The 7,200-nt window shown below is 42.9% G+C and overlaps 1 pseudogene across 1 annotated transcript; it reads left to right on the forward strand.

Annotated features, from left to right (window-relative positions):
• Nucleotides 1–2,263: 2,263 nt before the first annotated feature.
• On the forward strand, nucleotides 2,264–4,264 carry LOC308523971 (protein SPT2 homolog; annotated as a pseudogene). Its single transcript has one exon. The product of its transcript is annotated as a protein SPT2 homolog (transcript).
• The last annotated feature ends 2,936 nt before the right edge of the window (nucleotides 4,265–7,200 follow it).

The raw sequence follows: 7,200 nt of genomic DNA on the forward strand, positions 1-7,200 counted from the left end.
AATGGAATACTATGCAGCTGTAAAAAAAGAAATAACTCTTACTATTCACAGTAGCATGGAGGGACCTGAAGAGCATTATGCTGAGCTAAATAGGCCAGTCAGAGGAAGATAAATATCACATGATCTTACTCATTTGTGGAATCTAATGAACAAAATAAACTGATGAACAAAAATAAATCCAGAGACAGAGAAGCATCAAACAGACCGGCAAACCTCAGAGGGAAGACAAGGGAGGGTGGGGGCAGGGGAGAGATCAACCAAAGGACTTGTATGCATGTGTAACTTGGGAATAACATCTTCATGCCTTTAGCAGGAAAGGTTGATGGGTACAGTGGGTTATCTGAATGTTGAATGCAGTTTGCTGTTCAGGTTGTTGAAGTGTTTTGCATCCTCACTGAAGTCTTTGTGTGAGGCTATTGGTTCTGAAAGAGGTATGCTCTGTCTCTGAAGGAGAGAGGTGTATTAAATTTATTATGATTATAAATGTATCTAGTTTCCCTTGTAGTTCTCTTGTATGTACTTTGATTTCATGTTATGAAGTGCTTGTGAATTTGGATATTCCTGGCAAAATGAAATTATTGATATGAAGTGCTCTTTATTTATAGTAATGCTTTTTGCCTTCAAGTCTTCTGTGTTATCATATGCTTTTTATTTGGCTTATGTTTGCTTAATATATTTTTTCCATTCTTTCACTTTTGATAACTTTGTACCCTTGGGTTTTCAGTAGCCTTCAGTTTTTATATTAGTTATGAGTAAAATGAGTTGATTTTGGTTCAGTATTTTTCCCCATTCAGTTCTTCCAACATTCTTTATTATATAATGCATATTTTCCCACTGATCTAAGGAGATATTTTTATTTTACCAAATTTCCATATGTATTTGAGTCTATTACTGGACTTTGTTTTCTGTTCCATCAGTTTATCTATTTTCAGGACATTGCCCAAGTTTTTAAATTACTGTAGTTTATAACACAATACATTGTTCTATCTGGTTGGGGTAGCTTTTATTCATTTATTTGTTTTTCTCAGAATTCTATTTAAAAATATTTTTATTAACTTCATAGAGGAAGGGAGAGGGAAACAGAAACATCAATGATGAGAGAGCTGTCTCCTGCACGCTCCCCACTGGGGAGATCAAGCCTGCAACCAGGGCATGTGCCCTGACCAGGAATCGAACTATAAACTCCTGATACATGGGTCAACCACTGAGCCATGCTGGTTAGGCCAGAATTTTCTTTTACATTTTTCATTTTAACATGTGAACTTAAATGAGCTTGTTTTGGTCTTAAAAATCTTGCTCATATTTTAATCAAATCATAATAAATTTATAATCAACATTGGGAGATTGACATCATTATGATTTTTCTTCCCAAGAATATGATGTAACTGTCCAGTTGTTCAAGGTCTGTTATTGGATAGCATTTTAAAGTTTTATTTGTACAGATTGTGGATCATTCCTAGGCATCTTATGTGTTTTGTTGCCATTGTACATTTTCTTTGATTATATATTTCATGTACTGTTTTAAAGGATATGTATTTATATGCATGTTATCTCTCCCTTCCTTTCTGAAATAAATAAAAAGATATTAAATAAGTAAGATTATTGATTGTTAGTAAAAAAATCGATATGAACTTTTGTTTCTTCACCATATAAGCAAGTATTCAGACATTTTGGGAGTACGTGTCCATCACCATTTTCTGAACTAAGATTTTAAAAAATATATGGTAATATTGATTTTCAGAGAGAGAGGAAGGGAAAGGGAGAGAGAGACTGAAACATCGATGAGATAGAGCTATCACTTCAATTGGCAGCCTCCTGCATGTCCCCTTTCTGGGGATTGAGCCCACAACCCTGGCATGTGCCCTGACCAGGAATCGAACCAGCGACCTCTTGGTGCCTGAGAGAATACTCAATCCACTGAGCCAAACAGCCAGGCTGAACTAAGATTTAACAATTAAACTAAAGTAACTTATTCTCAACTGAATGATTATGTCAATGAATGTGGAACAATCTACTAATTTATCTGTGGATGTAAAACTTATTTAAAGTTTCAAAGGTGGGAGCGCAGCGTTGGACCTGTAAGGATATAAGCGGTTTGAGGAAGGGGGTGGGCGGACCACCTTGGACAGCGCCAAAAGTGGGGGTGCTGAGTAGAGGTAGGAAAGAGGCGGCCAGCCAGTTCATTTGGCTGCAGCTGGCCGCCGGGTAAGATGCGTTCTCATCCCTCTCTGAGAGGGGGCCCATTCTATCCAGTTCGGTCAACATGGATTTCAGGGAAATTCTCATGATAGCTTCTAAGGGACAAGGAACCAACAGCACACTGAAAAGGTATAATTTGGCAGTGGGTCCAGCCAAAAAGACCCAAAAGTTAAGGGCGTCCAATCAGCAGTGTGCAAGCTTTTCTCAAAAGAAAAGAGGAGGAGCTCAGAAGAAAAGCCATAGAGGAAAAGGAGAAAAGAAGAACTACTCAAAAAGTGAATTGAGCTAAAACATGACAAGAAAGCAAGAGCTATGGCCAAGAGGACAAAGGACAATTTCCATGGTTAAATGGGATTCCTGTTGAGGAAAAGTCAAAGAAAAGACAGGCAATGGAAAGCCACACTAGTCAGGGAACAGACCAAGAGTATGAGATGGAAGAAGAGGAAGAATTCTTAGAATACAATCAGGCAGCATCAGAGCAGGAGTATGAAGAAGAGCAAGAACTTCCTCCCAAAGCTGAAAATAAACCAAAGGTTCCCCTTAAAAGTGCCCCACCATCATGACCTCACTGACCTACTCAGGCTGGCTGAGAAAAAGCAGTACGAACCAGTGGAAATCAAGGTAGTGAATAAAACCAGAAAAGTGGCCTATGACTGCACAAGAACTCAGGGAGGGAAGGAAGACATATGAAAAAGGAACCGGAGGCAGATGCAGGACTGCCTCTGACCAAAAAGGTGCCCTCTCAGACAGAAAGTATGGGCACGAAACCTAGCAGAGTTTCTGGGGACAAGCATCCTTCTCCCAAGGGCACTGCCCTTCCTCGCACTGAGAAGAAATCTAGACCCAGCACAGCTAATAAGAAACATTTAGGTTTGTTTTCATCCAAATCCATGCGAGGAGAGAGGCCCAGAGTAGGATCTAGCAACTGCTCCCAACCCTCGTTTCGGGAGGACCATGCAGGCCTGTTTTCAATGGGGCTGGAAAGACCCACTCGAGCACCTATTCACCAAGTGTTCCAAAGGCTTCTGCTAATGGGACTCAGAAATCTGTTACTGAGCACAAAGCCAAAAATCTCCTCCCCATCCTAGCCATTCCAGACCTGGACCCGTGGTCACCCCACATAAGGCTAAGAGTCCAGGTGTCAGGCAGCCAGGCAGCTCCAGCCCAGCTCCTGGGCAGCCCAGCACAGAGAGTGTTTGGCCTACAGTTAGTTCTGGCTCCATGCCCAGGTGCCAGAATGGCAGCCCCAGCTCAGGACCTGAGCGATCAATCAGTGGGACCCAGAGGCCAGCCAGTGACTCAAATCCTCCTGGAAGGACAGTCAGTAGTACAGGGCGCTCTGGACGACACATCAGTGGCTCAGGTGGTTCTGGGAAGTCAGAGGTCAGTTCTGGTGGCCCTGGGTGGCCTATGCACCGTCCACATGACCGATGACCAGTGAGTGGCTCAATGCCCCCCCCCCACCCCCCCCCGCTGGGAGGTCAGTCAGTGGCCCTGGGGGATCAGTAAGTGGCTCAGTTCCAGCTGGACGGCCTATCAGCAGTTCAGGCCCTAGAAGACCAGTGAGCAGCTTGGGACCTGGGTGAAGAGTTAGTAGCTCAGATCCTCCCCATAAGCCCAAATGCACTTTTGTCTCAGAAACAGTATCTTCTAAGAATATCATTACCCAGCCCAGCAATGGACAGATGAATGGAATGAAGCCTTCCTTAGCTGGCTACAGATCTGCCCAAGGTCCTGAAAAGTTTCCCTTCCCTAGAGATTACAAAAGACCGTGAGAATGTGAAGAGGAGGAACATGAGGACTATGACTCCGAAATGGAAGATTTTATCGAAGATGAAGGAGAATCTCAGGAAAAAAATATCCAAGCACCTTCTTTGTCTATGACTGAAAAAAATACAAAGATGAAAGTGATTATGCTTTATGTTACATAGAGAGTAGTTGGAGAGAACAGCAGAAGGAAGAAGCAAAGAGTTTAAGACCCGGTATGCAAGAGGACTTTGAGGGAATGAGATGGGAGGAAGAAGCAACGAAATGCAGAGAGGTCAAGAAGCTGAAAAGACGTTAGCTGCTGCTTTTATTTATTTTTGTGAAACTCTGGAGACACTCTACTGCCAAGAAGTCCTGCCTTCGGACTGAAGAAGCCCATTATCACTTTAGATTTATACTTGGGACCTCACGGACAAGGAATGGATACTCTATATTTTGAGCGTAAAGTATTTTCAAATACCTTCCGGGGTAAAAGCTGTAGTGCAGATGACATAGCTGCTCAGAGGTGCCGGCCTTGATCCTGATGAGCTATGCACTGTAATGTGGGCCCACTCAACCTTCTTTTGTTCCTTTGCTTTTTAAAAAGGAAAAAGATTGCCTCTTGACTTCCATAATTCTGCTGATGGGTGAGTAGGGCAATGGTCGGCTCCCAATCAAACTTATTTTGTCTTTTTATGAGGAATCTGGCCCTTCCATGAATGTTGCCAGGAATAAAGTCACCTGTTCTAATCTATATGTTTGGATTGAGAGTAATAGTTTAAAAAATAAGCAAGTGACACGTGAGGCTTCTCTCTTTTTTTTTTTTTATTAATTAAATCTTTATTGTTCAGATTATTACATTTGTTCCTCTTTTCCCCCCCCCCATAACTCCCCTCCTCCCAGTTCCCGCCCCACCCTCCGCCCTCACTCCCCACCCACTGTCCTCATCCATAGGTGCACGATTTTTGTCCAGTCTCTTCCCGCATCTCCCACACCCCTTTCCCCCCCAAGAATAGTCAGTCCATTCCCTTTCTATGTCCCTGATTCTATTATAATCACCAGTTCATTCTGTTCATCAGATTATTTATTCACTTGATTCTTAGATTCACTTGTTGATAGATGCATATTTGTTGTTCATAATTTGTATCTTTACCTTTTTCTTCCTCTTCCTCTTCTTAAAGGATACCTTTCAGCATTTCATATAATCCTGGTTTGGTGGTGATGAACTCCTTTAGCTTTTCCTTATCTGTGAAGCTCTTTATCTGACCTTCAATTCTAAATGATAGCTTTGCTGGATAAAGTAATCTTGGTTGTAGGTTCTTGGTATTCATCACTTTGAATATTTCTTGCCACTCCCTTCTGGCCTGCAAAGTTTCTGTTGAGAAATCAGCTGACAGTCGTATGGGTAGTCCCTTGTAGGTAACTGAGTTTCTTTCTCTTGCTGCTTTTAGGATTCTCTCTTTATCTTTTGCTCTTGGCATTTTAATTATGATGTGTCTTGGTGTGGTCCTCTTTGGATTCTTTTTGTTTGGGATTCTCCGCGCTTCTTGGACCTGTAAGTCCATTTCTTTCACCAGGTGGGGGAAGTTTTCTGTCATTATTTCTTCAAATAGGTTTTCAATATCTTGCTCTCTCTCATCTTCTGGCACCCCTATAATTCTGATGTTGGTACGCTTGAAGCTGTCCCAGAGGCTCCTTACACTATCCTCGCATTTTTGGATTCTTTTTTCATTTTGCTTTTCCGGTTGGGTGTTTTTTGCTTCCTCGCATTTCAAATCATTGACTTGATTCTTGCGCTCCTCTGATCTGCTGTCGGGAGTCTGTATAATATTCGTTATTTCAGTACGTGTATGCTTAATTTCTAGTTGGTTCCCCAATATAACATCGAGGGTCTCATTAGATTTCTTGAGGATCTCACTACATTTATCTGCGGCTTCTAGACAGTTCTTAAGAGACCTTAAAAGTGTGGTTCTGAACTCAATATCCTCCATTGACAGTTTTGTCCTGTTTCTTTGTCTCCGCATTTTGTTATGCTTCCTTGGTGCACCCCCTAGTGGTCTTTGTGTGCAGTCTTGTAGTTAATACCAGGGAGGGTTTGACCTCTAGGCCAAGTGGCTATGAGAATCAGCTGTGTCAGCAGTGAGAGAACTTCTGTCCTCTAGGGAGGTGCTAATCTAGCCTTTGCCTGAGGCTATCCGGCAAATGCCTGTGTGCAGGGCTTGGGCGGGGCGGGTCGCACAGGATCAACAGGGTGGGCGGGAGAGAGCAGTTATGGCCGCTCTCAGTCCTGTCCCCAGGGGCTCTGCCTCTCTGAGTCCCAGCAACGGCTGCAATCCTCGGAGTGAAAGCTGCACTCGCTCTGACCGAAGCCAGACAGTCCCTAAAGACTCGCCTGTATCTGGAGCTCAGAGTCTGCGACTCTCTCCCGATTGAAAACGCCAACCGCGCCCTCCGCCGCCAGCCCGCTCCGCGCACTCCGCACCTCAGAATTTGACTTCAGCACTGCGCCTCCTCTGAGTGTCCGTATGCGTTTCTCTTTCCTCCTAGTTGTAGGACCTCCACTCAGCCAGCATTCCTGTGGTTCTGGGTGATGTCCCTTTCGTTTTTTGGTTTCACTTTTGAAGTAGTTGTTCAAAGCAGCAAACTCCGGCGTTAACCTATGCCGCCATCTTGGTTCTCCACGTGAGGCTTCTCTTACTCCCCCACTATAAAGATATTTTGGAATCCAAAGTGCCCTTGTATCTCGTGATGTTAATGACTTTGCATTTTTATCTTAAAATTTCTTAGCAATTAATGACAAAACCCAAAAACTAAATTCATGTGTATCCAGAGGAAATAAATAAATAAAGTTTAAAAGGTGGGAAGGAAGAGTACCAAAATTTTGCATGGGGCATACTGATTTTAAGCTCATCATTAAGAAATAAAAATGAGAAAGACCCTACAATTGTCTCCCATTCCTTTCTAAAAGATTTAGTTGGAAAAAAACTGGTGTAGGAAGAGAACTTTACCAGGAGTTTCTCTAATTTTTTAAAATTCTTTATTGTTTAAAGTATTACATATGTCTTCTTTTCCCCCCATTAAACTCTCCCCGGCTGCTCCCACCCCCAAGCACATGCCCTCACTCCCTACTGTCTGTGTTCACTGGTTATGCTTATATGCGTACATAGAAGTTCTTTGGTTGATCTCTTACCCCACCCTCGCACCCTCCCCTGCCTTCCCTCTGAGGTTGGATGGTCTGTTCGATGCTTTTAAGTC

Source organism: Myotis nattereri, assembly GCF_964212035.1.
Source record: "Myotis nattereri genome assembly, chromosome: 9".
Taxonomy (NCBI): domain Eukaryota; kingdom Metazoa; phylum Chordata; class Mammalia; order Chiroptera; family Vespertilionidae; genus Myotis; species Myotis nattereri.